Source organism: Triticum aestivum, chromosome 3D (assembly GCF_018294505.1).
Source record: "Triticum aestivum cultivar Chinese Spring chromosome 3D, IWGSC CS RefSeq v2.1, whole genome shotgun sequence".
In the NCBI taxonomy this organism is placed as follows: domain Eukaryota; kingdom Viridiplantae; phylum Streptophyta; class Magnoliopsida; order Poales; family Poaceae; genus Triticum; species Triticum aestivum.
The window spans coordinates 589,244,535-589,271,362 of NC_057802.1; positions in this window are offsets into that span (position 1 = coordinate 589,244,535).

A 26,828-nucleotide genomic window follows, 5' to 3' on the forward strand; every position below is an offset into this window, starting at 1 on the left:
CTTATCACAAGCAGAAACAACTGCTAAGAATTCCTTTCCAGTAGTAGCATAATTTCTCTGGGCACTGTCTAGAGTTTTACTAGCATATTGAATAACATTTAATTTCTTATCAACTCTTTGCCCTAGAACAGCACCTACAGCATAATCACTAGCATCACACATAATTTCAAAGGGTAAATTCCAATCAGGTGGCTGAAAAATAGGTGCAGAAATCAATGCTTTCTTAAGTATTTCAAATGCTTCTACACAATCATCATCAAAGACAAATGGTATATCTTTTTGTAATAGATTAGTCAGATGCCGATAAATTTTTTAGAAGTCCTTAATGAACCTCCTATAAAAACCGGCATGACCAAGAAAACTTCTTATACCTTTGATGTCCTTGGGACATGGCATCTTTTCAATAGCATCAACTTTAGCTTTATCGACTTCAATGCCTCTTTCAAAAATTTTATACCCCAAGACAATACCTTCATTAACAATAAAGTGGCAATCTCCCAATTCAAGACAAGGTTAGTGTCTTCACATCTCTGCAAAACTCGATCTAGGTTTCTCAAGCAATCATCAAAAGAGGATCCATAAATGGAGAAATCAACCATGAAAACCTCACAAATCTTTTCACAAAAATCAGAGAATATAGCCATCATACATCTTTGAAAGGTAGCAGGTGCATTACATAAACCAAAAGGCATACGTCTATAAGCAAAAGTACCGAAAGGGCAAGTAAAAGTGGTCTTTGCTTGATCATCAACTGACATAGGTATTTGAGAGAAACCAGAATAACCATCTAGAAAGAAAAAATGTGTATGTATGGATAATCTTTCTAGCATTTGATCAATGAAAGGCAATGGGTAATGATACTTTTTAGTTGCTTTATTTAATTTGCGGAAATCAATTACCATCCTATAACCTGTAATAATTCTTTGCGAAATCAATTCATCTTTATCATTAGGAACGACCGTAATACCTCCCTTCTTAGGAACACAATGGACAGGACTTACCCACTGACTATCAGCAACGGGATAAATTGTACCTGCCTCAAGGAGCTTTAATATTTCCTTTCTTACCACTTCTTTCATCTTAGGATTTAACCGTCGCTGATGATCAATAACTGGTTTGGCGTCTTTCTCCAAATTTATTTTGTGTTGACATAGAGTGGGACTAATGCCCTTAAGATCATCAAGAGTATATCCAATAGCAGCACGGTGCTTCTTCAGATTTTTCAATAATTTCTCTTCTTCATGCTATGAAAGGTTAGCACTAATAATAACATGATATATCTTCTTTTCATCAAGATAAGCATATTTAAGAGTATCAGGCAACGGTTTAAGCTCAAACACGGTATCACCCTTGGGTGGAGGAGGATCCCCTAAGATTTCAATGGGCAAATTGTGTTTCAAAATGGCTCCTTGTTTAAAGAATACTTCATCTATTTCCCTTCTTTCATTCATAAACATATCATTTTCATGGTCTAGCAAATATTGTTCTAAAGGATCATTAGGAGGCACAGCAATAGAACCAAGACCAATAATTTCATCCTTACTAGGCAATTCCTCTTCACGGTGTTGTCTATGAAATTTAGAAAAATTAAACTCATGAGACATATCACCCAAACCAATAGTAACAACATCCTTTTCGCAATCTATCTTAGCATTAACAGTGTTGAAGAAGGGTCTAACAAATATAATGGGACAAAAACTATCTTGTGGGGAACCAAGAACAAGAAAATCAGCAGGATATTTAGTTTTCCCACACAAGAATTTAACATCTCTAACAATCCCAATCGGTGAAATAGTATCTCTATTGGCAAGCTTAATTGTGATATCAATATCTTCTAACTCAGCAGGTGTAATATCATGCATAATTTCTTTGTATAAAGAGACAGGTATTGCACTAGCACTAGCACCCATATCACACAAGCCATGATAACAATGGTCTCCTATTTTAACAGAAATAACAGGCATGCCTACCACAGGTCTATGTTTATCTTTAGCACCAGGTTTAGCAATTCTAGCAGTTTCCTCACAGAAATAAATAACATGCCCATCAATATTATCAGTCAAGAGATCCTTAACAATAGCAATATTAGGTTCAACTTTAACTTGCTCAGGGGGTGTATAAGTTCTAGTATTACTTTTACGAACCACAGTTGAAGCTTATTCTAACAGAGAAAGGTGGTTTCTCAACATAAGCAGTAGGAACAATAGGATCATTATAAGTGATAGTCTTTTCTTCAACTTTAATAGGTGCAACTACTTTTACTTCAACGGGAGGATTATATTTAAACCACTTCTCCTTAGGGAGATCAACGTGAGCAGCAAAAGATTCACAAAAAGAAGCTACTATCTCAGAGTCAAGTCCATATTTGGTGCTAAATTTACGGAAAACATCGGTATCCATAAAAGATTTAACACAATCAAACTTAGGTGTTATACCTGACTCTTTACCTTCGTCAAGATCCCAATCTTCAAAGTTGCATTTAATTCTTTCCAATAAATTCCATTTGAATTCAATAGTCTTCATCATAAAAGAACCAGTACAAGAGGTATCGAGCATGGAGCGATTGTTGTCAGAAAGCCGAGCATAAATTTTTTGAATAATCATTTCTATTGAGAGCTCATGATTGGGGCATGAATATAACATTGACTTAAGCCTCCCCCAACCTTGAGCGATGCTTTCTCCTTCGAGAGGACAAAAATTATATATATAATTACGATCACGATGAACAAGATGCATAGGATAAAACTTCTGATGAAATTCCAATTTCAATCGTTTGTAGTCCCATGATCCCATATCGTCACATAGCCTATACCATGTCAATGCACCTCCCTTCAAAGATAAAGGGAAGACCTTCTTCTTGATAACATCATCGAGCATACCTGCAAGCTTAAATAATCCACAAACTTCATCCACATAGATTAAGTGTAAATTGGGATGAAATGTTCCATCTCCTGCAAAAGGATTAGCTAGTAGTTTCTCAATCATACCTGAAGGAATTTCAAAGTAAACATTTTCAGTAGGTTCAGTAGGTTGAGGAGCAACTCTTTGCTCTACTGGTCGGGGTGAACATACCCCGAACAAGCCCCTCAAAGGATTACTTTCCATAGTAACAAGTGACTGTAAATTTCAGCACACTATATAAATTTTTCCTTACTAGATTCCACCTACCAAAGGCGCTTCACTCCCCGGCAACGGCGCCAGAAAAGAGTCTTGATGACCCACAAGTATCGGGGATATATCCTAGTCCTTTCGATAAGTAAGAGTGTCGAACCCAATGAGGAGCAGAAGGAAATGATAAGCGGTCTTCAGGAAGGTATTCTCTGCAAGCAATGAAATTATCGGTAACAGATAGTTTTGTGATAAGGTAATTTGTAACAAGCAACAAGTAACAAAAGTAAATAGAGAGCAGCAAGGTGGCCCAATCCTTTTTGTAGCAAAGGACAAGCCTGGACAAACTCTTACTAGTCGAAGGCACGTGCTTTGCACGTGTGCATTATTATTTACAATTTTTAAACGGACAAGAAAAAAATCAATACAAACAAAGCATACATGAATTGCTTTAGCTTTGCAACGTCGTGCCGAGTTAATAAGACAAAACGTGTGGCAAGTTACAATGTCCTAATAAATTTTCGCTCTTAAATTGCGAAAAATATGTCAAGAAATTGTAGTTAGTACTTACTTTACAAACTTGAAGTCAATACGTCATGGGATCATATTTTGTTTAGAAAATGATCATCTCCATGCATTATACATCACTTGTACGTAGATGGAATGCACCCAGGGGCTGGCTAGAATTATTGAAGGGTTATACATCCAAAAATAATTACCAGGAAATGGTATATATGTTCATATTGTACATGCATGGTACATCTTCTTTTACATGTGCATAATGGAACTCGTGAAAAATCATGGCAAACAGTGGTCTCGCTCGCCCATCCCACCTGGTCTGAATGCGATTTTTTTTAGGTGAGTCTGAATGCGTTTTTTTGCCTGACGCTCGGCCATATGGGCCAGGAAGCTTGCCATCGGGCCAGCTGTAGCCACTCCATCCAGTTCTTAAACACTCTAATATCATGTTGTAAAAAAAACGATAACGCCAGGCCCAGGCCACAAGCCCACAATTCGCTAGCTCTGCCTCAGCCTGAGTGTCGAGCAGAGCGCCAGCGCGCCGCCGCTCCCCTTCGGCAGATCCCGTCCCTGCCCTCAACCCAGGAACGCCTATGTGAGGACCGCCGTGGAGCCGGTGAAGCACATGACCTCGCCATTCGACACTTGTGCTCGCCTCGTCTAGTCTTCCTCGGCAGGCACGACGGCGCTCGCATCCGGCAGCCACGGCCCCGCGCAGCAGACGCCGGCATGTACCATGCTCCATTCCTCCACGGCTCCACCGTGATGGGGCTCATCAATCGGTTTCTCCTCGCATCCATCCATCCAGTCAAAGGGAGGTTGGCTGGCAATCTATTTGCCGAAGGCGGCCGTGGGCGTGGTATGTGGAGTTTTCTAGAAGAGCGACTGGATTTTAGGTTGGCGGGAGCACTGTGTCTGGCGAATCCACGTGACCTGAGCCGTTCGATCCAACAGAATCAACGACTACAAATAAATTTATTCTGCAAGCGGCGGGGAAGACCGGTGAGATGGAGGTTGATTCAAATATTCAAACAAATGTGTGCTATAGTAGTAGAGATATAGAGAAAAGCGCTCCCGAGGACACATGGGAATTATCGTCAAGCTAGTTTTCATCATGTTCATATGATTAGCGTTCGGTACTTTGATAATTTGATATGTGGGCGAACCGGTGCTTGGGTGCTGTCCTTACTTGGACAAGCATCCCACCTATGATTAACTACTAGTGCAAGCATCCGCAACTACAAAATAAATATTAAGGTAAACCTAACCATAGCATGAAACATAGGGATCCAAATCAGCGCCTTACGAAGCAACGCATAAACTAGGGTTTAAGCTTCTGTCACTCTAGCAACCCATCATCTACTTATTACTTCCCAATGCCTTCCTCTAGGCCCAAACAATGGTGAAGTGTCATGTGTACAATGGTGAAGTGTCATGTAGTCAACGTTCACATGACACCACTAGAGGAGAGACAACATACATCTCATCAAAATATCGAACGAATACCAAATTCACATGACTACTAATAGCAAGACTTCTCCCATGTCCTCGGGAACAAAAGTAACTACTCACAAAGCATATTCATCTTCATAATCAGAGGAGTATTAATATGCATATAGGATCTGAACATGTGATCTTCCACCAAATAAACCAACTAGCATCAACTACAAGGAGTAATCAACACTACTAGCAACCCACAGGTACCAATCTGAGGCTTTGAGACAAAGATTGGATACAAGAGATGAACTAGGGTTTGAGAGGAGATGGTGCTGGTGAAGATGTTGATGGAGATTGGCCCCCTCCCGGTGAGAGGAGTGTTGATGATGATGATGCCGATAATTTCGCCCTCCTGGAGGGAAGTTTCCCTGGCAGAGCAGCTCCGCCGGAGCCCTAGATTGGTTCCGCCAAGGTTCCGCCTCGTGGCAGCGGAGTTTCTTCCCGAAAGCTTGCTTCTGATTTTTTCTCAGACGAAAGACTTCATATAGCGGAAGATGGGCACCGGAGGGCCACCAGGGGGCCCACGAGGTAGGGGGGCGCGCCCAGGGGGGTAGGGCGTGCCCCCCACCCTTGTGGCCAGGGTGTGGCCCCCTCTGTTATTTTCTTTGTCCAGTATTTTTTATTATTTCCAAAAATAACTTCCATGGAGTTTCAGGACTTTTGGAGTTGTGCAGAATAGGTCTCTAATATTTGCTCCTTTTCCAGCCCAGAATTCCAGCTCCCGGCATTCTCCCTCTTTATGTAAACCTTGTAAAATAAGAGACAATAGGCATAAGTATTGTGAAATAACGTGTAATAACAGCCCATAATGCAATTAATATCGATATAAAAGCATGATGCAAAATGGACGTAGCAAAGGGCGACATTTCTATTGAGCATGTGAAGACTGAAGAACAGCTAGCCGATATCTTCACTAAGCCATTGGATGAGATGAGATTTAGCAAGTTGCGGTGTGAGCTAAATATCCTAGAATCTTCGAATGTTCTTTGAAAAGGACACTCAACCTAACACTTTTGCAAAATTGATGACTTAGATGTGTAACACATGAAGAAACTTTTTTTCTTCAATCAATGAAGACTAACACTCTAAGTGTGAAGAAATTAATGAAGAATTTGATTCTCAGAAGCCTACGACAATTGTATGCGGTGTCTGAAATCATCATTCTTATACGGTGGGTCACGCCACCACCAAAAGTTGAAAATCTTCAATTTGAGTTTTTTTCTCAGTTTTTGAAATTCCTCAGTTGTTCAATTTCTTCAACTTTGCAATGTCTTCACCATTTCCGTCGTTTTTCTTCATTGGCTATATATATATATATATATATATATATATATATATTTGAGTTTATGTCCTCTACAGCATTCACTTATTGCTATTTCTTCAAGTTGCCTTTTTCTGCTAAGTGAATGTGATCAGACCCTTCCCCCTCTATGCTAAACTCAACCCAATCTATTCACAAATTCTTCATGTGCGTTCTATTTGAAACTCGTTCAAAGTCTTCACTGTGTCCTTGTCAGCTGAAGAAATTGCGAACATAACATTAAAACTTATCTTATCTAAATTTTCGGCTGTTGCTGCCTAAACCGTTCCACATTCCACGATAATACTTATCTATTCACCCACGATCTCACACGATCGCCACCTCTCAGTACGTGGGTGACACATGTCAAGCGAATGAGAAGGGTCAGGGGCACGTTCGTCCAATTTCTTCGGGCAAACAGTTTTTCACTTTGGCTATGTATACCCCTCCCACTACAAAAAAATACACTTCCGTGATGATACGTGTTTGTCACAGTAGGTCGCGTTTTCTGTCATGCATGTACATCCATGAAAAATTTATGACAAAATCAAAATAGTCATATCTGTGCTGTCGTAGAAGTGTTCCATGACATTGCCAAAATTATCATCACGGAAGTGTCCACTTCCATGACGATAAATCGCTCGTCACAGAAGTGCTTTCGTCAAGGGTGACCGACACGTGGCATCCACCGTAACGGAACACCGTTAAGCTATAGGGTCGGATTTTGGATCCGATAAGCCGTTAACCGCCACGACCAATGCCGATTTTCCACGTGTAAAATTCTCATTGGTTGACGGATCCACGCGTCAGCTCCGCGTTGGCACAGCTGTCACTCATCCAACGGTCGAGATGGGCCTATGATATGTTGACACGTGGACCGGCCCAAAAGTGGCCCACAAAGTTTAAATGGGCCGGCCCAACCGAAGGCCCATAAGATTTAGCGGACAATAATGGGCCGGCCCAGCTAAAGGCCCACAAAATTTAACGGACCATAATGGGCTGGCCCAGCTAAAGGCCCACACGATTTTGTAGACCATAATGGGCCGGCCCAGCTAAAGGCCCACAAGATTTTGCGGACCACAATGGGCTGGCCCAGCTAAAGGCCCACAAGATTCTGCAGACCATAATGGGCCGGCCCAGCTAAAGGCCCAACATTCTCTGTCAAATCGGCCAGTCAACGGCCTGTCCTAAACTTGTCATCAAAGCGGCCCATGGTCACTTCTGGCCCGTTAACAGTCCGCTAAGTAATTGGGCCGAATTACGGCCCGGTGTATTCTCGGCCTGTTAAAGGTCCGGCTTCATTTGGGCCCATTTATAGGCCATCAAAACTTTCAGCCCATAAACGACCGTGAAGGATTTGGGTCATATTCGGCCATGTCTGACATTCGGCCTGTTAGAGGCCCACTATAGCTTTGGGCCACTTTCGGCCTGTTGTCATTTTCGGCCTGTTAACGCCGGACGTAAACCATGGGCCATATGTGGCCCAACGTCATATCGGGCCCATTAACGGCCCATATAAAAATGACAATAATCTAGCCCGACCGAAGTTCCGGCCTGTTAAAGGCCCGTGTATTAGGTCGGCGCATTTACGGCCCGTCCGAATTTCGGCCTGTCAAAGATCCGCATCGTAAATGGGCCACCATTTCGGCCTGCTAAGTCCAGTGGGTTATTTGGCACAATCAGGGCCCAATCTCACTTTCGGTCTATTAAAGGCCCATGTTTTTTATGGGCTCGAGATATTTACACCTGTAAACGGCCTATTTTTACTGAGGGCCCAAATTATGTTTAGGCCTGTTAAAGGCCCACTATGGGCACAGGCCTACCAGAAAAATATGAAAGCTTATGCTGATTTAGGCCCAGATATTTTTAGTGGGCTACATGCCAATTTCGGCCCGTAATCGTTTTTAGCCCAATTGGAATGGGCCCGACGAATGTTGGCATGTTGGGCTCCTACGAAGCTTTCGGCCGAATACATTACTAAGATAAACCTACACTATACAAAAATAGCGTCGTAATTACTGCAGCCTGAGGCAGCATCATAAATGTTGTATCACAACAAAATAAATTCCAACCATACAACAAAAGGCCTGTTGGCATAAAGTTTACAGTCCTTCCAGATAAAAGCACCATCAGATGTATAGAAGCACAGATCATTTGACCTGAGTGCTAATGTTTCAGGCTGTAGAATCTGATGGAGCAGCACGATCTCCACCTTTTTCCGCCATTGCTCTTGAACAACGAAGCGAATGTCTGATAGTCTGGTTTCAAAACCATTCATATCTTGACGACATTTCTCAACCACTATTCTTGTTTCCGAAACAACGTCCATTAGGGATTGGACTTGTGTCTGGAGCACAGATATATCACTCTGTCTAGCAGGAAGATTTTGTTCAGTAGGCGATTTGGACGAGGTTACCTTGACAACCAACCCAGAATTACGCAGGAAGGTGCTTTTTGCACTGTTAGTGGAGAGATACTGACGCACTGCAGCAAGAGGTGACATTGTGCCTGTAGTAGCCTCGTCACCTTCAGGTGGTTGTGGCTGTTCAATCATTTGTTCCATAGCTTCCTGAAAGTTTGAACTTGTAGATTAGTGTACCAGATAAGTTACTAATGAGACAAAAACAAACAAAGTAGGTTAAACGTTTATACATAACTTATTTTGGTGAACTACTGTAATACATTAGCATGTATTGTAGTGCCAACTACATAATAAAATCACTTTCGGAACATATGTCCATGTAGCATGCCTACTGTATTGTCTATTTCCTCACATTCGTTGACATCTAAGGATAAAGAGACATGGTTTAAAGTAGGATGAACATAGTATGACATCATTCATATCATGGGCAAACAGATATAAAACAAACAGGCTATTTTATCATTGTGTGCGCACGTGAACATAACAACTAGATTACAGATCAAGACCAAAAGAATATCCTTCATCTCTTTTAAACCATGTAAGGTGAAATGATACGTTAAGACAACTGTGAATAAAAGTGAACAGAGTAACTGACATTGGCTGCAAACCAAGTAGTTAAATGAACACATCACAGTACCAATCAGTTCAAGGCAGGAGGAGTAAGGACTTACAACAGCGGCTTGAACTGGTGTGCTCATGCCCTTCATCTTGCTGGTGTGGCAATCCTTGAAGATTTGCACTGCATTCGGTTCAGGTTCTTTTTGGTCCGCACGGGCTTTCCTCTGTATTTGGAACAAGTCAATATAGATACGATAATATGGCACAAAAAAAGAAGGAAGTAGCAGCTATTTACAAGAGCCTCGCAGTGTGCAATATAGCTACGAGATCCTGTTGTCTGTTGGAATTTCACTTTAGAACGGTTGGTTTTGTTCTTCAAACAGTTAGCCTAGAAGAAGATACACTTGTAAGGCACATACATAAATACAAGTTCAATATGTGGTCTGATCAAATACATATAGCCTACCTGATACTTTGGATCAGACCAGTGTTTAACGAGGGCTGTCCAGTCTTCATCTGTAATATATTCCACTGGAGATGTTTGGGCGATTTCATTGTTAGCCTTGCCTTCAAAGTGAGATTTTCTAAGGTGGTACCGATACTGTCGCAGAGCAGACTGAAAAACATGAGTGCATGCTTGTTTAGTTGCATCATCTTTCGGATCCAACTTGAACCTCATCTGTTGAAAAAAGAATGTGAGTCTTATTAGGAGGAAGCTAGAAAGTATGGGACAGAGCAAGACAATATTACTAATTGCGATGAATAACATTACTTACGGATAAATGGTCAAGGAAGGTGTTAAACTGGGTATTGTCTTTCTCATTCCTGTACTGGATCCACGTTGGGAGGATACGTGCATGACACCTAACGGCAACGGCTGCCTCTGATACTAACTTGGCTGACTCTGTAGCATCACGTGGCCTTTTTAAACCTGCCTCAAAATGGATCTCCATTCTTCCTCCTTTAGATTTTGTTAATCTGTCAAGCATTATCCCTGATGTCTGTTTCCGCTTGCGCCGTGGTGCTAGTTCAACAACGAATATGGAAAGTGTTAGTGTACATCAAACTGTGAGAGTACATATAAAGGAGCATGCAACTGCAACTTGACTCGGTCAGGTACCGTCTTGGTGTTGATGCTCATGAGGTTCATCTGATCTTGCCAAGTCCTGTTGTGTCAGCAGTGCTTCGGAAGTAGTGTTAGGTGTGAAGGCAGCTTGGGAACTGGCCAGTTCCGGAGCAAACGAACGAGTAACTGGTTGAGATGCTGGTACAGTTGAAGCGGATGCTGCAGCTGGTGGAGCAGGTGATACTGTGTTTGTAGATTTAGCCGGTGGACTTGGACCTTCTACTGCACTATAAGTACCAGCAGAATCTCGACGGCAGAACCTTTTCCGTTTCACCCGACGAGTAACAGCACTCCCTACTATATTATTTTCCTTGCTCTTTTTTGACTTTGCCATGTCAAGCTGTACCCACAACACAAAAGAATAAAATCACTCTTCAGAACTCATTGATGCATGATACAGACAAGCAATACTTTGATGTAAGACAACCGTATGAGGATGGAATATGTAAGAAAAACAGGACGGCATGACATATTCACAGCTACGATGTGCAAACTAAGCAGAAGGATTTTCAAGAAAATAGAAGTAATGCAAGCTAGACACCATATGAAAGATGCAACCAATATTACTCTGCCAAGTTAAAAGTGTCTTGTCATAAGTGGCAATTCGAAAAATTAGAAGCAGTACAACGTAGAAATCAATGCAAGATGCAACCACTATCAAACTGCCATGTTAAAAGCGTCCAATCATGAGTGACTGATGCGGGATACACAACAGCAGTACTTTGATGTAAGAACATGGTATGATAGATAGATGCAGTGTATTCTAGACACAGAAAGCCATGTCATATGCACATGTATAACGTATAAACTCAGCAGGTGCAATTTAATCAAAATAGAAGAAATACAGGCTAGACAACATATGCAACATGAAACCAATTATCACACTGTCAACTTAGAGCAAGCACCTGCGATGGTGGAGTACGGGAGATGAACTCATCATGTAGACTTGGGACTTCAACTTCATTAGCAGTAGCAGTGGCAAATCTAGAGAGTCTCTGTTTGCGTCGGTGCGGAGGACCACCAACATCCCCTAACTTACTCTTTTCCTTCCTATTTTCTGATATTGCCTTATGAAGTCAAAACCACAAGAAGATGAATAAAATTAGCTCTGCATAACTGGTTGATGCATGATACAGACGAACACTACTTTGATGTAAGGCAAGCGCAGGATAGGAGGATGGAATATATACAAAAAAGACAGCGTTTCATATTCACACGTACGATAGGAGGATGGAATATGTATGAAAAAACAGTAAGCGGAAGGCATTTCAACAAAATTAGAAGAAATGAAAGCTAGGCACCATATGAACATGCAACCAATATCACTCTATCAGGTAAAAAGTGTCTCGTCGTAAGTGCCATTTCAAGAAATTAGAAGCAGTACAAGCTAGAAGACAATGCAAGATGCAACCTACATCACAGTCCCAAGTTAAATGTGTCTTATGGGTAAGTGATCGTTGCAGGTATAAGTTGTAAGCTACGCAGATGCAATTCAACATAATCAGAAGCAATACAAACTAGACATCATACGGAAAACGCAACCACGTATAACAGTTCCAAGTAAGAGCAAGCACCTGTGATGGTGGAGTAGGGGAGATGTGCTCATCATGTACACGTATGTTCTAGAAACAGGAACACGTGTCATATTCACAGGCATTATGTGTAAAGTAAGCAGATGCAATTCAAGTTAGAAGCAATACAAGCTAGACATCATACGCAACATGCAACCACATATAATAGTGTCAAGTTAGAGCAAGCACCTGTGATGGTGGAGTAGGGGAGATGTGCTCATCATCTACACAGCTACGTTGACTGTCCAGCCTTGTGTTGTCTTGCGAATCTTGTTGGGAGGATGGCGGAGTAGAATCTGTAGAGACCCCCTGTTTGAGTTGCTCCGAAGGACCACCATCATCCACTGCCGGACTAATTTCCTTCAGCTGTAATGATTTTGCATTGTGAAGTCAAACCGATAAGAAAAAGGAATAAAATTCGCTCTTCAGAACTCATTCATGCATGATACTGACGAACACTACTCGGATGAAAGGCAAACACATGATGCGAGGATGGAATATGTATGAAAAACAGGATGGTGTGACATATTCACACCTATGATGTGGTAACTAAGCAGAAGGCATTTCAACAAATTAGAAGCACTGCAAGCTAGACACCATATGAAAGATGCAACCAATATCACTCTGCCAAGTTCAAACTGTATGGCGTTTCAACAAATTAGAAGCAGTACATGCTAGAAATCATATGCAAGACACAACCAATATCACAGTGGCGACTTAAAGGTGCCTTATCATAAGTGACTGATGCGGGATATGCAAGAATAGTAGTCTGATGTAGAAACAGGAACACATGTCATATTCACAGGCATTATGTGTAAAGTAAGCAGATGCAATTCAACAAAGTTAGAAGCAATACAAGCTAGACATCATACGCAACATGCAACCACATATAATAGTGCCAAGTTAGAGCAAGCACCTGTGATGGTGGAGTAGGGGAGATGTGCTCATCATCTACACAGCTACGTTGACTGTCTAGCCTTGCGTTGTCTTGCGAATCTTGTTGGGAGGATGGCGGAGTAGAATCTGTAGAGAACCTCCGTTTCAGTTGCTCGGAAGGACCACCATCATCCAATGCCTTGCCAATTTCCTTCAGCTTTATTGATTTTGCATTGTGAGGTCATACCGACAAGAAAAAGGAATATCATTCGCTCTTCAGAACTCATTCATGCATGATACTGACGAACACTACTCTGATGAAAGGCAAAGTCATGATACGAGGATGGAATATGTACGAAAAAATGGACGGCTTGACATATTCACACCTATGATGTGGTAACTAAGCAGAAGGCACTTCAACAAATTAGAAACACTGCAAGACACCATATGGAAGGTGCAATCAATATCACTCTGCCAAGTTAAAACTGTCTCGTCATAGGTGGCGTTCATCAAACTAGAAGCAATACATGCTAGAAATCATATTCAAGACGCAAACCAATATCACACTGCCAACTTAAAGGTGTCCCATCATAAGTGACTGATGCAGGATACACAAGAAGAGTAGTTTCATGTAAGAACATGGTGTGATAGACAGATATAGTATGTACCAAAAACAGGAAAGCGTGTCATATTCACATGTATCATGTGTAAGCTAAGCAGATGCAGTTTACACTAATTAGGAGCAATACGAGCTAGACACCATATGCAACATGCAACCAGATATCACACTGCCAAGTTAGAGCAAGCACCTTGGATGGTGGAGTAGGGGAGCGGAGACTTGGACCTTGTAATGCACTATCAGTACAAGGAGAATCGGTACAGATGCTCCGTTTACGTTGCTGCAGAGGACCACCATCATCGCCTTCCTTACTCTTTTCCTTCCTCTTTCTTGATTTTGCCTTGTCAAGTCAAACCCACAAGAAAAAGGAATAAAATTTGCTCTTCAGAACTCATTGATGCATGATACTGACGAACACTACTTTCATGTAAGGCAGCCGCATGATAGGAGGATGGAATATGTATGAAAAACAGGACGGCGTGACATATTGACATGTATGATGTATAAAGTGTAAACTAAGCACAAGGTGCTTGAACTTGTTAGAATCGATGCAAGCTAGAAACCATATGAAAGATGAAACCAATATCACTCTGCCAAATTAAAAGGGTGCCCTAACAAATGTATTTGACCAAATTAGAAGCAATACATGGCAACAGGCTAGAAATAATATGCAATATGCAACGAATAAAGGTGACTCATCGTAAGTGATTGATGCAGGATACAGAAGAGAGGTAGTTTCATGTAAGAACAAGGTTAACACATAGATGTAGTGTGTACCAAAAATAGGAAGGCATGTCATATTCACAGGTATAGTGTGTAAACTAAGCAGATGCAATTTACCCTAATTAGAAGCATTACAAGCTAGACACCGTATGCAACATGCAACCACATATCACACTGCGAAGTTAGAGCAAGCACCTGTGATGGTGGTGTAGGGGAAGTGCGGTCTTCAGGTACAGAGCTACGTTCAATATCTTCATTTAGGCTTGCTGTTTCTTGAGAATCATGTGGAGAGGATGAAATTGCATTCTTTATAAGAGTATTGCGTCTCATATTAACCCACGCGCGTGACTGTCTCATCATAAGCGATAGACGCAGGATACACAAGAACAGTAGTTTGATGTAAGAACATGGTGTGATAGGCAGATGTAGTATGTACCAAAAACAGGAAGGCGTGTCATATTCACATGTATAATGTGTAAGCTAAGGAGATGCAATTTAACAAATTAGGAGCATTGATGAGGGATACACAAGAAAAGTAGTTTGATGTAAGAACATGGTTAATAGAAAGACGTAGTATGTACCAAAAACAGGAAGGCATGTCATATTCACAGGTATAATGTGTTAACTAAGCAGATGCAATTTACCCTAATTAGAAGCATTACAAGGTAGACACCATATGCAACATGCAACCACATATCACACTGCCAAGTAAGAGCAAGCACCTGCGATGGTGGTGTGGGGGAATTGCGGTGATCAACTAGAGAGCTACGTTGACTATCTTCATTTAGCCTTGCTGTTTCTTGAGAATCATGTGGGGAGGATGACACTGCACTCTTTAAACGAGTAGGGCGTCTCACAGTAACCCACTCGGGTGACTGTCTCATCATAAGTGATTGACGAGGGATACAAAAGAGCATTAGTTTGATGTACGAACATGGTTAATAGACATATGTAGTATGTATCAAAAACAGGAAGGCATGTCATTATCAAAGGTATAATGTGTAAAGTAAGCAGATGCAATTTAACCAAATTGGAAGCAATACAAGCTAGACACCATATGCAACATGCAACCACATTTGACAGCGCGAAGTTAAAGCAAGCACCTGGGATGGTTGTGTGTGGCAATTGAGATCATCAACTGCAGAGCTACGTTTACTGTCTCCAACTGCTGACACTGCACCCATTAGAGCGCTGAAACGCTTAGTGCTTATCTTCGAATTACACTGGAGCGACTTCTGTCTTTTCTTTTCTGCATTCATCAACACTGCGTCAGAGTCTGAAATACCCATGCATAAAAAAACAATAGTGTGAGTATGGGTGAAGTGTGTGCACAATTAGTACAGTGTAAAGGTAGCAGATAGCAGGTCGGTGAGAAATAAATGACGGGAGACATATGATAGCTCTACAACATGCATGGCACACTAAATTACTACAGGATTCTTTGAAAATAACAGTCGACTGAAAGCAAATAGGTCAGTCCATTTTTTCTGCACCGTCCGATGTACAAAGAACGGGCAGATCGCCTTCATCTACCTCCAGCCAGTCAGTGTTGACGATCTTCCTCGAAACACCAGCGACCACCGGCCCAGTATTCCTCCCCTGCCTGCGCCCTCCCGTCGACCTCATCGCACCGCCGTGCTTGGCACCGCCCCGCCGGCCATCCATTCAAGCCCCGCCGACGTCCAAATCGGGCGCAAGCAGCTCCTGCACCCCACACCCCTATGATAGACACTGATGCGCCGCTTCCCCGGGGAACAGGCGGACTAGGTGCTCCGCGCTCCTAAGCGGGTGCTGCTTCTTTTAATTGCGGTTCGACTGACCCTGAATTGAAATCCAGGCGGGCTACTGACCTCTAGTAAAGGTGAAATAGTAAAAGGGAGGAAAACTTGTGCGTTTAGTATCACGAAGAAGATGCAGTAAGAAGCGCTCAACTAGTTCCTTTCGTCGGATGAATACGGTGTGAGCGGAGACGTAAGATTTGCACGAATAAGGGAAGAGGAGTACCTCTTTCTGCTGGCAGTGCTGTGTCCTCCTTCTGTTTTTCCGACGATCTGCTTGTTGTTCGCCGGAAACCAGAAGTTGTGGAGGACGGTGCAGCCTTGGACGAACCCATGGCCAAGTTGTTGAGTGTGGTGCGGTGGCCGTCTGTCGGCGGCGGAGAAGCAGATCTGAGGCGGCGAACGATGGCATAGCGGGAACAGCTCCGGTGCGGTGGACGGTTGCGACAGTGGAGCCACAGCAGTGAGGCGCAGGACGGCGTGGTCGGAATGGTTCTGGTACGGCGCACGTCGGCGTCGGCGTCGTGGAGGCAGCTCTGCATCGGCTTCAGCTGCTAAGTCCTTGAGGGCGTTCGGTTGCGGTTGCGTTGGGCGACGACGTCGGGGTACTGGCTCCGGCGTGATGGAGGAGGGCGGCGGTGGATTGGCCGCTATGGGTGGAGGACGGAGGAGGCTGGGGTTTCACGGCTGGTGGAGAGGACGTTTTCGCGCCCACGGAGTATGAATGGGGAAACGGAGGGAGGCGGGGAACCAAGGGGGAACAATGTTTCGGTTTGAGACGCGCTTGTTTGAAATTTGGGGAAAGTTACAAACCTACCCCGGTTTAGACCTTTGGACATCGGGCCGATAGGCTACACGGCCACAGTCAGGACAGTAATTTCCTACCACCGAAACATTATTCTCGCGCGGTTTCGGGTGACCAGAGGCCTATTTGGCGCTTCGTTCAATATTTGGGAGAAGAAGCATTAACGTTTTCGGTTCTCTTGAATTGAACTTTCAGGATTTGTCAAACTTCACAAATCTTTACTCTTGAAAATCCTAAAGCTACGATTATTTTGGAATGGAGGGGGTACATTTGAATATACATTGTACACGAGTATATATTAAAAAATATGCAACTTATCTCAGTTCGTGCATTGTTCCAGATATAATCTCCTTGGTTGCAAAAAGAAAGTTAGATATGCGTATGAATATATATAGCATCTTCAAACTCGCAAGAAAGACTGATGCCCCCTTTTACATCTGATTTACAAATGCCATTATCTCGGGTTCAAATAGATGAATGCACTTCCTATGAATTCGAATCTTCGAAACCCCCTTTATGTTGAATTCGACATTTATTCTATTTCGTAGCTAGCAATTTGGAATGTATCCATGCAAGTGACAAATGTATAAAGTGCTTCACACTAACAACATGGAGTGCACTAATTAATGTTTATATATGAATTGCAAAAGCATCCATTGCCTGTATTTCAAACCGCTCTCACTCTATGGATCTATAATATGAAATAAACACATGCACATGCTAGAATTCAATAGAGTATGGGTGTCTGATAGACCGATTTTCGTCCATACGCAATTTGCAAAATTCATGATCTCATCCAGAAATAATAATGCCATTTATATTTTAATTTAATGCATAGAACCGCCTTTTACACATAGATGCACTATGCCTCGCCCCGTTCTCACAAACGCGTTATATATCTCTCTTTCGCACATGCTCACAAACTCTCTCAGGGTGTCGCGGGGTGTCTCACGCACATGCTCTATCTGTTTCTCTCTCTCTCTCTCTCTCTCTCTCTCTCTCTCTCTTTCTGACTACTATGTACCACTCTTTTCACTAATCTCAGTTGGAAAACACTATTTCTCTCACATGCATATATACACATGCACGGTCTCTACTAGCCCTCTATACGCACATATATGTGCCTACGTGTGTCCCGCACGCACATTACCTTTAGGCCTCTCTCGCACACATTGCCCCCCCGGCACACCTCTCTCTTAGTAGTCGGCAGATATGATTTCATCATATCATTCGGTAGGATACCCTTGGCTGTTAGGCTGGATGGTAATACGAGGTAAAGTTTTACCCTAGTTCGGATCGGACCCTTGCAGTTGAAGAAAGAGCCTACTCCTGGTACTGTATATTAGTGATAGGGGTGTGTACAAAGTACACGTGAATACCAGGCATTGTGCGTGTGTGTATACTATCGACGAACTAGCCCCAAGCTTGTATAACATACTAAGGGCCTAGGGTTACAAATCATATATAGTCGGCTTACCACCAGTGGGGATAGAGTCCTCCGCGACTCTGGTAGCTTCGTGTTGTACGCCGAGTCCTCCACATGGGTCTTTGTATAACACGTCTCGGTCCAACCTATATGTGGCGCAGGATGGAACCGACCCATGAGTCTTCATGTTGACCCACCACAACTAGAAATGATGTGCCCACCACACCACACACGCAATCGGCCACTAAGAAAATAAGCATATACAATAGTACAACGGTATCTAGCTCACGATACGCCTCCATATTTTGTTGATGACACTGGCGGACTTTGCATTTGATGCGTGCTCCGTATTTTGTTGACGACACTTACGGTCATTGTATTTGAAGTGAAAGCACGATATGGTCACTGGACTTCAGAATAAGCTCATCACGGTCACCACATACATTTTGTCGTGCTAACCAACATGTGGTTGGATGGTTAGAGGACAGTGGTTTCTCGAGCCCACCAAGGTTAAAGTCCCGGTGCTCGCATTTATCTTGTGTTAATTTCAGTATTTTCCGGCAATCTACGTTCAGTGGGAGGAGACGTTCCACTCGACTATGAGGCACCTATGGTGACTTCGTAAAATCTCAAGATCATATATGCTGGCCCACTCTCTCGAAGGTGCTCATAGGGGTAGGGTTCGCGTGTGTGCGCTTATAGCGGTGAGTGCTTGCGCGTATATATGAGCCCTTGCGTTTGTACCGTGTTAAACAAATACATATCATGATTATACGGTCACTGGCTCACCCGTACAACTCCGTATTTTGTTGATGACACAATCAATTGACCAGTCAAACGTTCCACGCGGCGCAACTAGTGTTGCACCATCGGGGCGCGTAACCGTGGGGCCCACCTGTCAGCATGTATATGAAAGAAAGAAATGGTAGTTTGAGTCTGTACTGTGTTAATAAAATAGGAGTACTTTTTGGGGTGATCATAAGGTCACTGGCTCACCATACAGCTCCGTAATTTGTTGATAACACGATCAATTGACTAGTTAAACGGTCCACATTCAGCAGAGCACATTACCATAGGGCCCACCCGTCAGCGCATATATGAAGGACAGAAATGGTAATAAATTAGTGGTCGGTGGGTATTCGAAGTCGTGAGACCTCTGGTTGGCAGTCACCGGCGGTTGGGGGGCGTTCATTGGGCGGTGGGGTGGGGATCCCTGGAGAAAAAGCTCAATGGGGGGGGGGGTAGAGGGATGGCCGGTGCGGCGGCGGATCGGCGGTGGGGAGTGGTTTCGGGGAGGGCGGGCCGGCCGCGGGCGGCGGGGGCTGGCGGTTCGGGCGGTGGTGGCTGGCGGCTCAGGGGGGTGGAGTTTGATGATAAACTGGAGGCCCTTGAGTTCGTATCCAACTGCTGGAAAATCTAATGACCAAAGATGAAAAAGTCAGTCGACTGACGTGTAGCCTCACCCCGCACGTACACATGCACGCACGTAAGACACACAGGCATGTAGGCGTGCAACACTGACACGTACACACGCACGCATGCTGGCGTGCAACACGAACACGTACACATGCACTAACGAACACACGCACGTACGCACCCATGCATGCAACACTGAAACATACCCTTGCACGCACGCAACACTCGCACGCCTGCATGCACACAGCACACGACGCAAGACACATGCTCAACCTATACGTGCATGCACCCTTTGTTAAGGACATGGATTGTTACGGGTATTAATCAATCTTATCTGTGATAAGCACAACATTGATGTTTGCAGCAGTCTTTATGAATCACAACGTATCGAATGGGCTATCAACATAGTAGGCTTATCTACATGAAAAAGATGACGTCACACTCAATGAACAATCATCGGTTTATGAAATGCCCACTTCTGACCGCCCTGGCCCACCAAAGGTTCCTCTGCTGTGCGCTGCCTGCGTTGGGTCGCTGACATGCAGGCCATGCACCCAAAGAGCCCACACGTCGGTGGAAGAACAGCGCGGTGTCCTAGGTCAGAGTCGAGGGCGCCACTTGCGGCACGCCCGGCTGAACACGCCTCCGTGCCGCATTCAAATGCCTCCATGAAACCCGCCCGTGTGGAAGCCGAGAAACCCACTCTGGACACACGTCCGTTCATGACCGGGCCGGCGTTAAACGCAACGCCAGCTGAGCTCCTCCCGTCCGCCGTCTATTTAATCTCCTATTTAAACGAGGCCAAATGCCGGCCAAGAATCGCACACCTCCGCCGCTCCTCTATCTCCTCCACCATTTTGTCCACTCTTACAATGGCTTACGAAGAGTAGTTATTCCGCGTCCAAGCCGGCTGGGTAGCCCGCCGGATACGAGCTATGTGTTGGGGAACGTAGTAATTTCAAAAAAATTCCTACGCACACGCAAGATCATGGTGATGCATAGCAACGAGAGGGGAGAGTGTTGTCCACATACCCTTGTAGACCGAAAGCGGAAGCGTTAACACAACGCGGTTGATGTAGTCGTACGTCTTCACGATCCGACTGATCAAGTACCGAACGCACGGCACCTCCGAGTTCAGCACACGTTCAGCTCGATGACGTCCCTCGAACTCCGATCCAGCCGAGTGTTGAGGGAGAGTTTCGTCAGCACGACGACGTGGTGACGATGATGATGTTCTACCGACGCAAGGCTTCGCCTAAGCTCCGCTACGATATTATCGAGGTGTAATATGTTGGAGGGGGGCACCGCACACGGCTAAAATATCGTATATCAATTGTGTGTCTAGAGGTGCCCCCTGCCCCCGTATATAAAGGTGCAAGGGGGAGGCCGCCGGCCTAGGAGGTAGAGGCGCGCCAGGAGGATTCCTACTCCTACCGGGAGTAGGACTCCCCCCCTTTCCATGTTGGACTAGGAGTGGAAGAGGGGAACAGGTGGAGGGGAGGAAGGAAGCGGGGCGCCGCCCCCTTCACCTTGTCCTATTCGGACTGGGGGGAAGGGGGACGCGGCCCTGCCCTAGCCTCCTCTCCTCTCTTCCACCTAGGCCCAATAAGGCCGATTAAGTTACCGGGGGGTTCCGGTAACCTCCCGGTACTCCGGAAAAATCCCGATTTCACTCGGAACACTTCCGATGTCCAAACATAGGCTTCCAATATATCAATCTTTATGTCTCGACCATTTCGAGACTCCTCGTCATGTCCGTGATCACATCCGGGACTCCGAACAACCTTCGGTACATCAGAACATATAAACTCATAATATAACTGTCATCGTAACTTTAAGCGTGTGGACCCTACGGGTTCGAGAACTATGTAGACATGACCGAGACACCTCTCCGGTCAATAACCAATAGCGGAACCTGGATGCTCATATTGGTTCCCACATATTCTACGAAGATCTTTATCGGTCAGACCGCATAACAACATACGTTGTTCCCTTTGTCATCGGTATGTTACTTGCCCGAGATTCGATCGTCGGTATCTCGATACCTAGTTCAATCTCGTTACCGGCAAGTCTCTTTACTCGTTCCGTAATACATCATGCCGCAACTAACTCATTAGTCACATTGCTTGCAAGGCTTATAGTGATGTGCATTATCGAGTGGGCCCAGAGATACCTCTCCGACAATCGGAGTGACAAATCCTAATCTCGAAATACGCCAACCCAACAAGTACCTTTGGAGACACCTGTAGAGCACCTTTATAATCACCCAGTTACGTTGTGACGTTTGGTAGCACACAAAGTGTTCCTCCGGTAAACGGGAGTTGCATAATCTCATAGTCATAGGAACATGTATAAGTCATGAAGAAAGCAATAGCAACATACTAAACGATCGAGTGCTAAGCTAACGGAATGGGTCAAGTCAATCACGTCATTCTCCTAATGAGGTGATCCCGTTAATCAACTGACAACTCATGTCTATGGCTAGGAAACATAACCATCTTTGATTAACGAGCTAGTCAAGTAGAGGCATACTAGTGACACTCTGTTTGTCTATGTATTCACACATGTATTATGTTTCTGGTTAATACAATTCTAGCATGAATAATAAACATTTATCATGATATAAGGAAATAAATAATACTTTATTATTGCCTCTAGGGCATATTTCCTTCACTATGCAGCTCGCTGATCCACCTCCCTCCCCTCGCCCGACGGAGCCAGTTGCCGCCCCAAGCCTGCGCGTGGTTCAGCAACTCGCCACTCCAGGCCAGCTCGACGAGGAGCGGCGCACGGGCATCATTTCTGCCGTCCACGCCACCACCTCGTACCACGTCTCTCGTTTCTGTGGCCGAGACTCCCATGCCGGCGGCCGCGCCATGCAAGCAGTGTCACGACCGGCTTTCCAACAAAAATAATTGTTGAGAAACCGATCCCTTTTACGGACCAGTAGAGAATAATCCTCCTCACTAGTAGACAATATCTTGATCACAGAAGAAAATCCAGGAGTACTAAATATAATACAAGGCTGAGCGGAGACTTCTCAACAATTGATTACAAGCACGCCGATATTACACATAAAGGCGGATAGGGTGGCATAACTACTGGCTCACAAATAGAAGCGGTGATGGATATATCACCGTGAAGTGGGTGACATGACTCCTGAAATCTAACAGCTCATCGAGCGTCGGAGTGAGGCTCGAGGATACTTATTGCGGGTGGCGGAAGCGTATATAATACAAGTTACCAATATACAGGATCGCACAGGACTGACTGGGACTCCTCTAGGCGTCGGACTCACTATCAAACTCTTCATCCATGAGATCGCCTTCGTCAACATCTGGCCAAATCAACAAGCCAGGTGAGTACTATGAAAGTACTCGCAAGACAGTTCAGACATAAGATATAACAAATGTAAACATGATGCATATGAACAGATTAATAGAGCGCACTCAGACAATGAGATAACAATGCATGGGAAAATAAAAGGAAGTCGGGCGGTAGTCCTCCCGAAATGCCAATGTAATACTGAAGGCCCATCGAGTGTCTGAATGACTCCTCGAAAGGATACAAATGAAAATAACGAGCATGCCACAGTCGGACGTCTAAGCGACATCACATAAAGGGCTTATATTTCATAACGTGATAATTCAGTAGCTCATGAATTTAAATCATTTCAAGGGAATATTCAGTTACGAGATAAATAAAAGGTTAGTCCATCCACAGGAATAACATTCAACTGGGTCTACCACTCAAACTAGTTCACCGGGGATTTACCATGGAGACTGACATAGGGACTGACATGGATATGGATATGCTGGCGACGGTCCTTGACCATGGACACGATGACTCGGAAGGATTTGACTCTGCAGAGTTTGTACTTTTAACCACAGCCAACGGATTTCAGTAGTCACAAGGGACTAGTTCCGTTTACGGTGTTTTAGGAGAAACACATCTAACCAGTACACACCCATTCAACATTCCGATGCCAGGAATCACCCTCGGCAATGTTCAAGAAAAACCTTGAGACGGGGAGGCTACAACATCGCGTAGCATGGGATCAAATTTATACCGCGCGCTCTAAGGGGTGCCCCCCTCTCAGTCCCAACCGGAAACACCCATGCCCCCTGACCGGATGACTGGCTTTAATCAGGGCCAGGGAACCCTCATCCCGGCCCCTCTATTTGGTGTGTACAAGGAAAGAGGTTAGCGACTTACTAAACTGTATTCTTTGCAGAAAACATGTGGTAGCACGAAAGGGGAAGGACGGTAACGTGGCTCAGTCCACGTTAACGTCGGAGTTTATCGGATGACGTAATACTGGCATGCTACAACAATACCATCTCACTACCTTTCATGTCACCACATGATCAGGTCATCTCTCATCAAAGATCACAATAACTTCGAAACACACGGATAGTAGCCTTGCATGCAACGTTATACTCACCGATGCTCATATGCCATGCACAAAACCATTCAAGCAAACATGCAAAACACCTATCATATCAAAGGTTCGAACATTCTTGCCTGGTTCGGAGAAGTCGGAGTCTAGCTCGGCGAAGTTCGCGGCTCCGTCACCTCCTCCGGAACCTACGGTATAGCGAAACCGTATACTAACGTGAAAATCGTTGCGTGCATAAAAATTGTTCCAATTTTTTTCCAAATAAATACTATAAAAAACTAGACAAAAATATAAGACAGGCAGAAAAAGAATCAATCAAAAATCATCTTTTATTAAAAAGATATAAGGGTTTTAGTCCAAGGACTGATCTGTGATGAAACAGAAAAGAACCAGGGACTTGTTTGAAAAACCAAAAATCGGTTCGGAAAGAAATGCGCCAGCCCAAAGAGGAAACGCATTTTGCCCGAAGGCGCTATCAGAAAACATTTCGAGGGAAATAGAAGAGAGGCTGACGGGGGGGTCCACCCGTCAGGTTTAAAACTCCCAACGGAGTTCGCCAGCGCCCGAAGGCTGCGGTGGTCGCCGGCGTTGAACCACGACGAGGCAGAGAGATCGGAGGGTACCAAGAGGTTCAGAGTGTTCTTCCGCGTCGGTGGGTGGTGGACTTGGCCGTCGGAGAGCACCACATCGACGGCGACACTTTCTCCGGCAGACGGTGGTTCGGGCAATGGTGGAGTACTGCGGTGGGCGCTGCAAACTCCAAATTGATGCGCGGGTCAGCAGAGTGGATGTACTAGGAGGCTACTGGCAAGATCAAGAACGGTTTCTGAAGAAAACGACATTGCTCACTGAAACTGTAACTCTGAATACCTGAACGTGACAGTGACAGTGCCCTGCAGGTGTTCGACGAAATGATTTGGCATGAAGAATTTTTTTTGGAGCTGGGACTTGGTGAGGTGACCTCTCAATACATCTAGAGGCGGCCTGAATTTTCTCAGATTTTTAGGAGGAGAAAACAAATGATTTTCATCAAATTTGGCAAATATGGTCCAAACTTGCAGCAAGTATAATTTGAAATATTTGAACTGGAGACCAGTGGATCATCATGGATCTTGGTTGAGGGCTCTAAGGACTAGCCAGGGAAAATTGTTTGGAGGCCAAACTCAAAGTAGAAATGGTAGTTCCTTTGTAAACCTCCAAGGATCAAAATATAAGGCAGAAAATATTTTTGATAAGAAATAAATGGAAGAAAATTCATGGGGAGGTTCAACTTGCTGGATTTGAAGTATATCTTGACACAAAGATGGGGAAAGGCTTTTGGGAGGGGATTTCCACTCATGTCATGGCAAGAGGTGATTTTGAAAAGGGAAAAAGATTATCCAAATGCTATAGGGTTTTTTAAAAAGGTTTTCAAAAATAATAATTTTTTTCCAAATGAAAAGCATTTGGTTTTGAGTCCACATAAGATGGAAAAACCTCCAAGACCAAAAATCAAGTCTTGGGTGAATCCAAACAAAAAACTTGTCATAAAAGAAATTTTTTGAGAGGGAGAGTTCTTTAGAAGAAAAAAAATTTAAACAACCTCCCTCAAATCAAGATAAAAGTTTGAAAAAGCCAGATAAAATTTTTGGGTGTCACAACACCTACCCCCTTAGGAAAAATCTCGTCCCCGAGATTTCTGCTGATCCTCAAATAGATGTGGATACTCTGCACGAAGGAAATCTTCCCTTTCCCATGTAGCCTCATCCTCGGTGTGATTGCTCCACTGAACCTTGAAAAAATTTGTTGTTTTCCGACGGGTCCTCCTTTCAGACTCTTCCAAAATCTTTACTGGCCGCTCTCTGTAGGTGAGGTCTGGATGCACATCAATGCTCTCATGAGATACATGCTTCTCCGGGTTGCTTACACATTTTCTCAACTGTGAGACGTGAAACACGTCGTGGACGTCTGAGAGCTCCTTGGGTAGGTCCAGCTGGTAGGCTACTGTGCCTCTTCGTGCAATTATACACAAGGGTCCAATAAATCTTGGGGCTAGCTTCCCCTTAATCTTGAACCGTTGTAGGCCCCTCATAGGAGACACTCGTAGGTATACGTAATCACCGGGTTCAAAGCTGATCTCACGATGTTTTCGATCGTAGTAGCTCTTTTGTCGGCTTTGAGCTATCTTGAGTCTGTCCCTGATCTATTTAACTTTCTCCTCGGCTTCCTTGAGCATGTCTGGGCCGAAGATACGACTGTCACCTGTCTCTGACCAATTTAATGGGGTACGACACCTCCATCCGTACAATGCCTCAAAAGGTGCCATTTGTAAGCTGGCCTGGTAACTGTTGTTGTAAGCAAACTCGGCATACGGCAAACTTTCTTCCCAACTGGATCCATAGGTGAGCACACAGGCTCTCAGCATGTCCTCTAGGATTTGGTTCACGCGTTCCGTTTGTCCATCAGTCTGAGGGTGGTACGCTGTACTGAATGCTAGTTGAGTGCCCAGAGCTTGTTGTAAGTGATCCCAAAATTTAGAGACAAATTGAGTGCCTCGGTCGGATATTATAGTCTTTGGGACTCCATGCAGACAAACTATACGGGAGAGATAAAGCTTGGCAAGTCTTTGAGTGGAGTAGGTCGTCTTCACGGGAATGAAATGTGCTACCTTGGTTAGCCTATCTGTGATGACCCATATGGCATCAT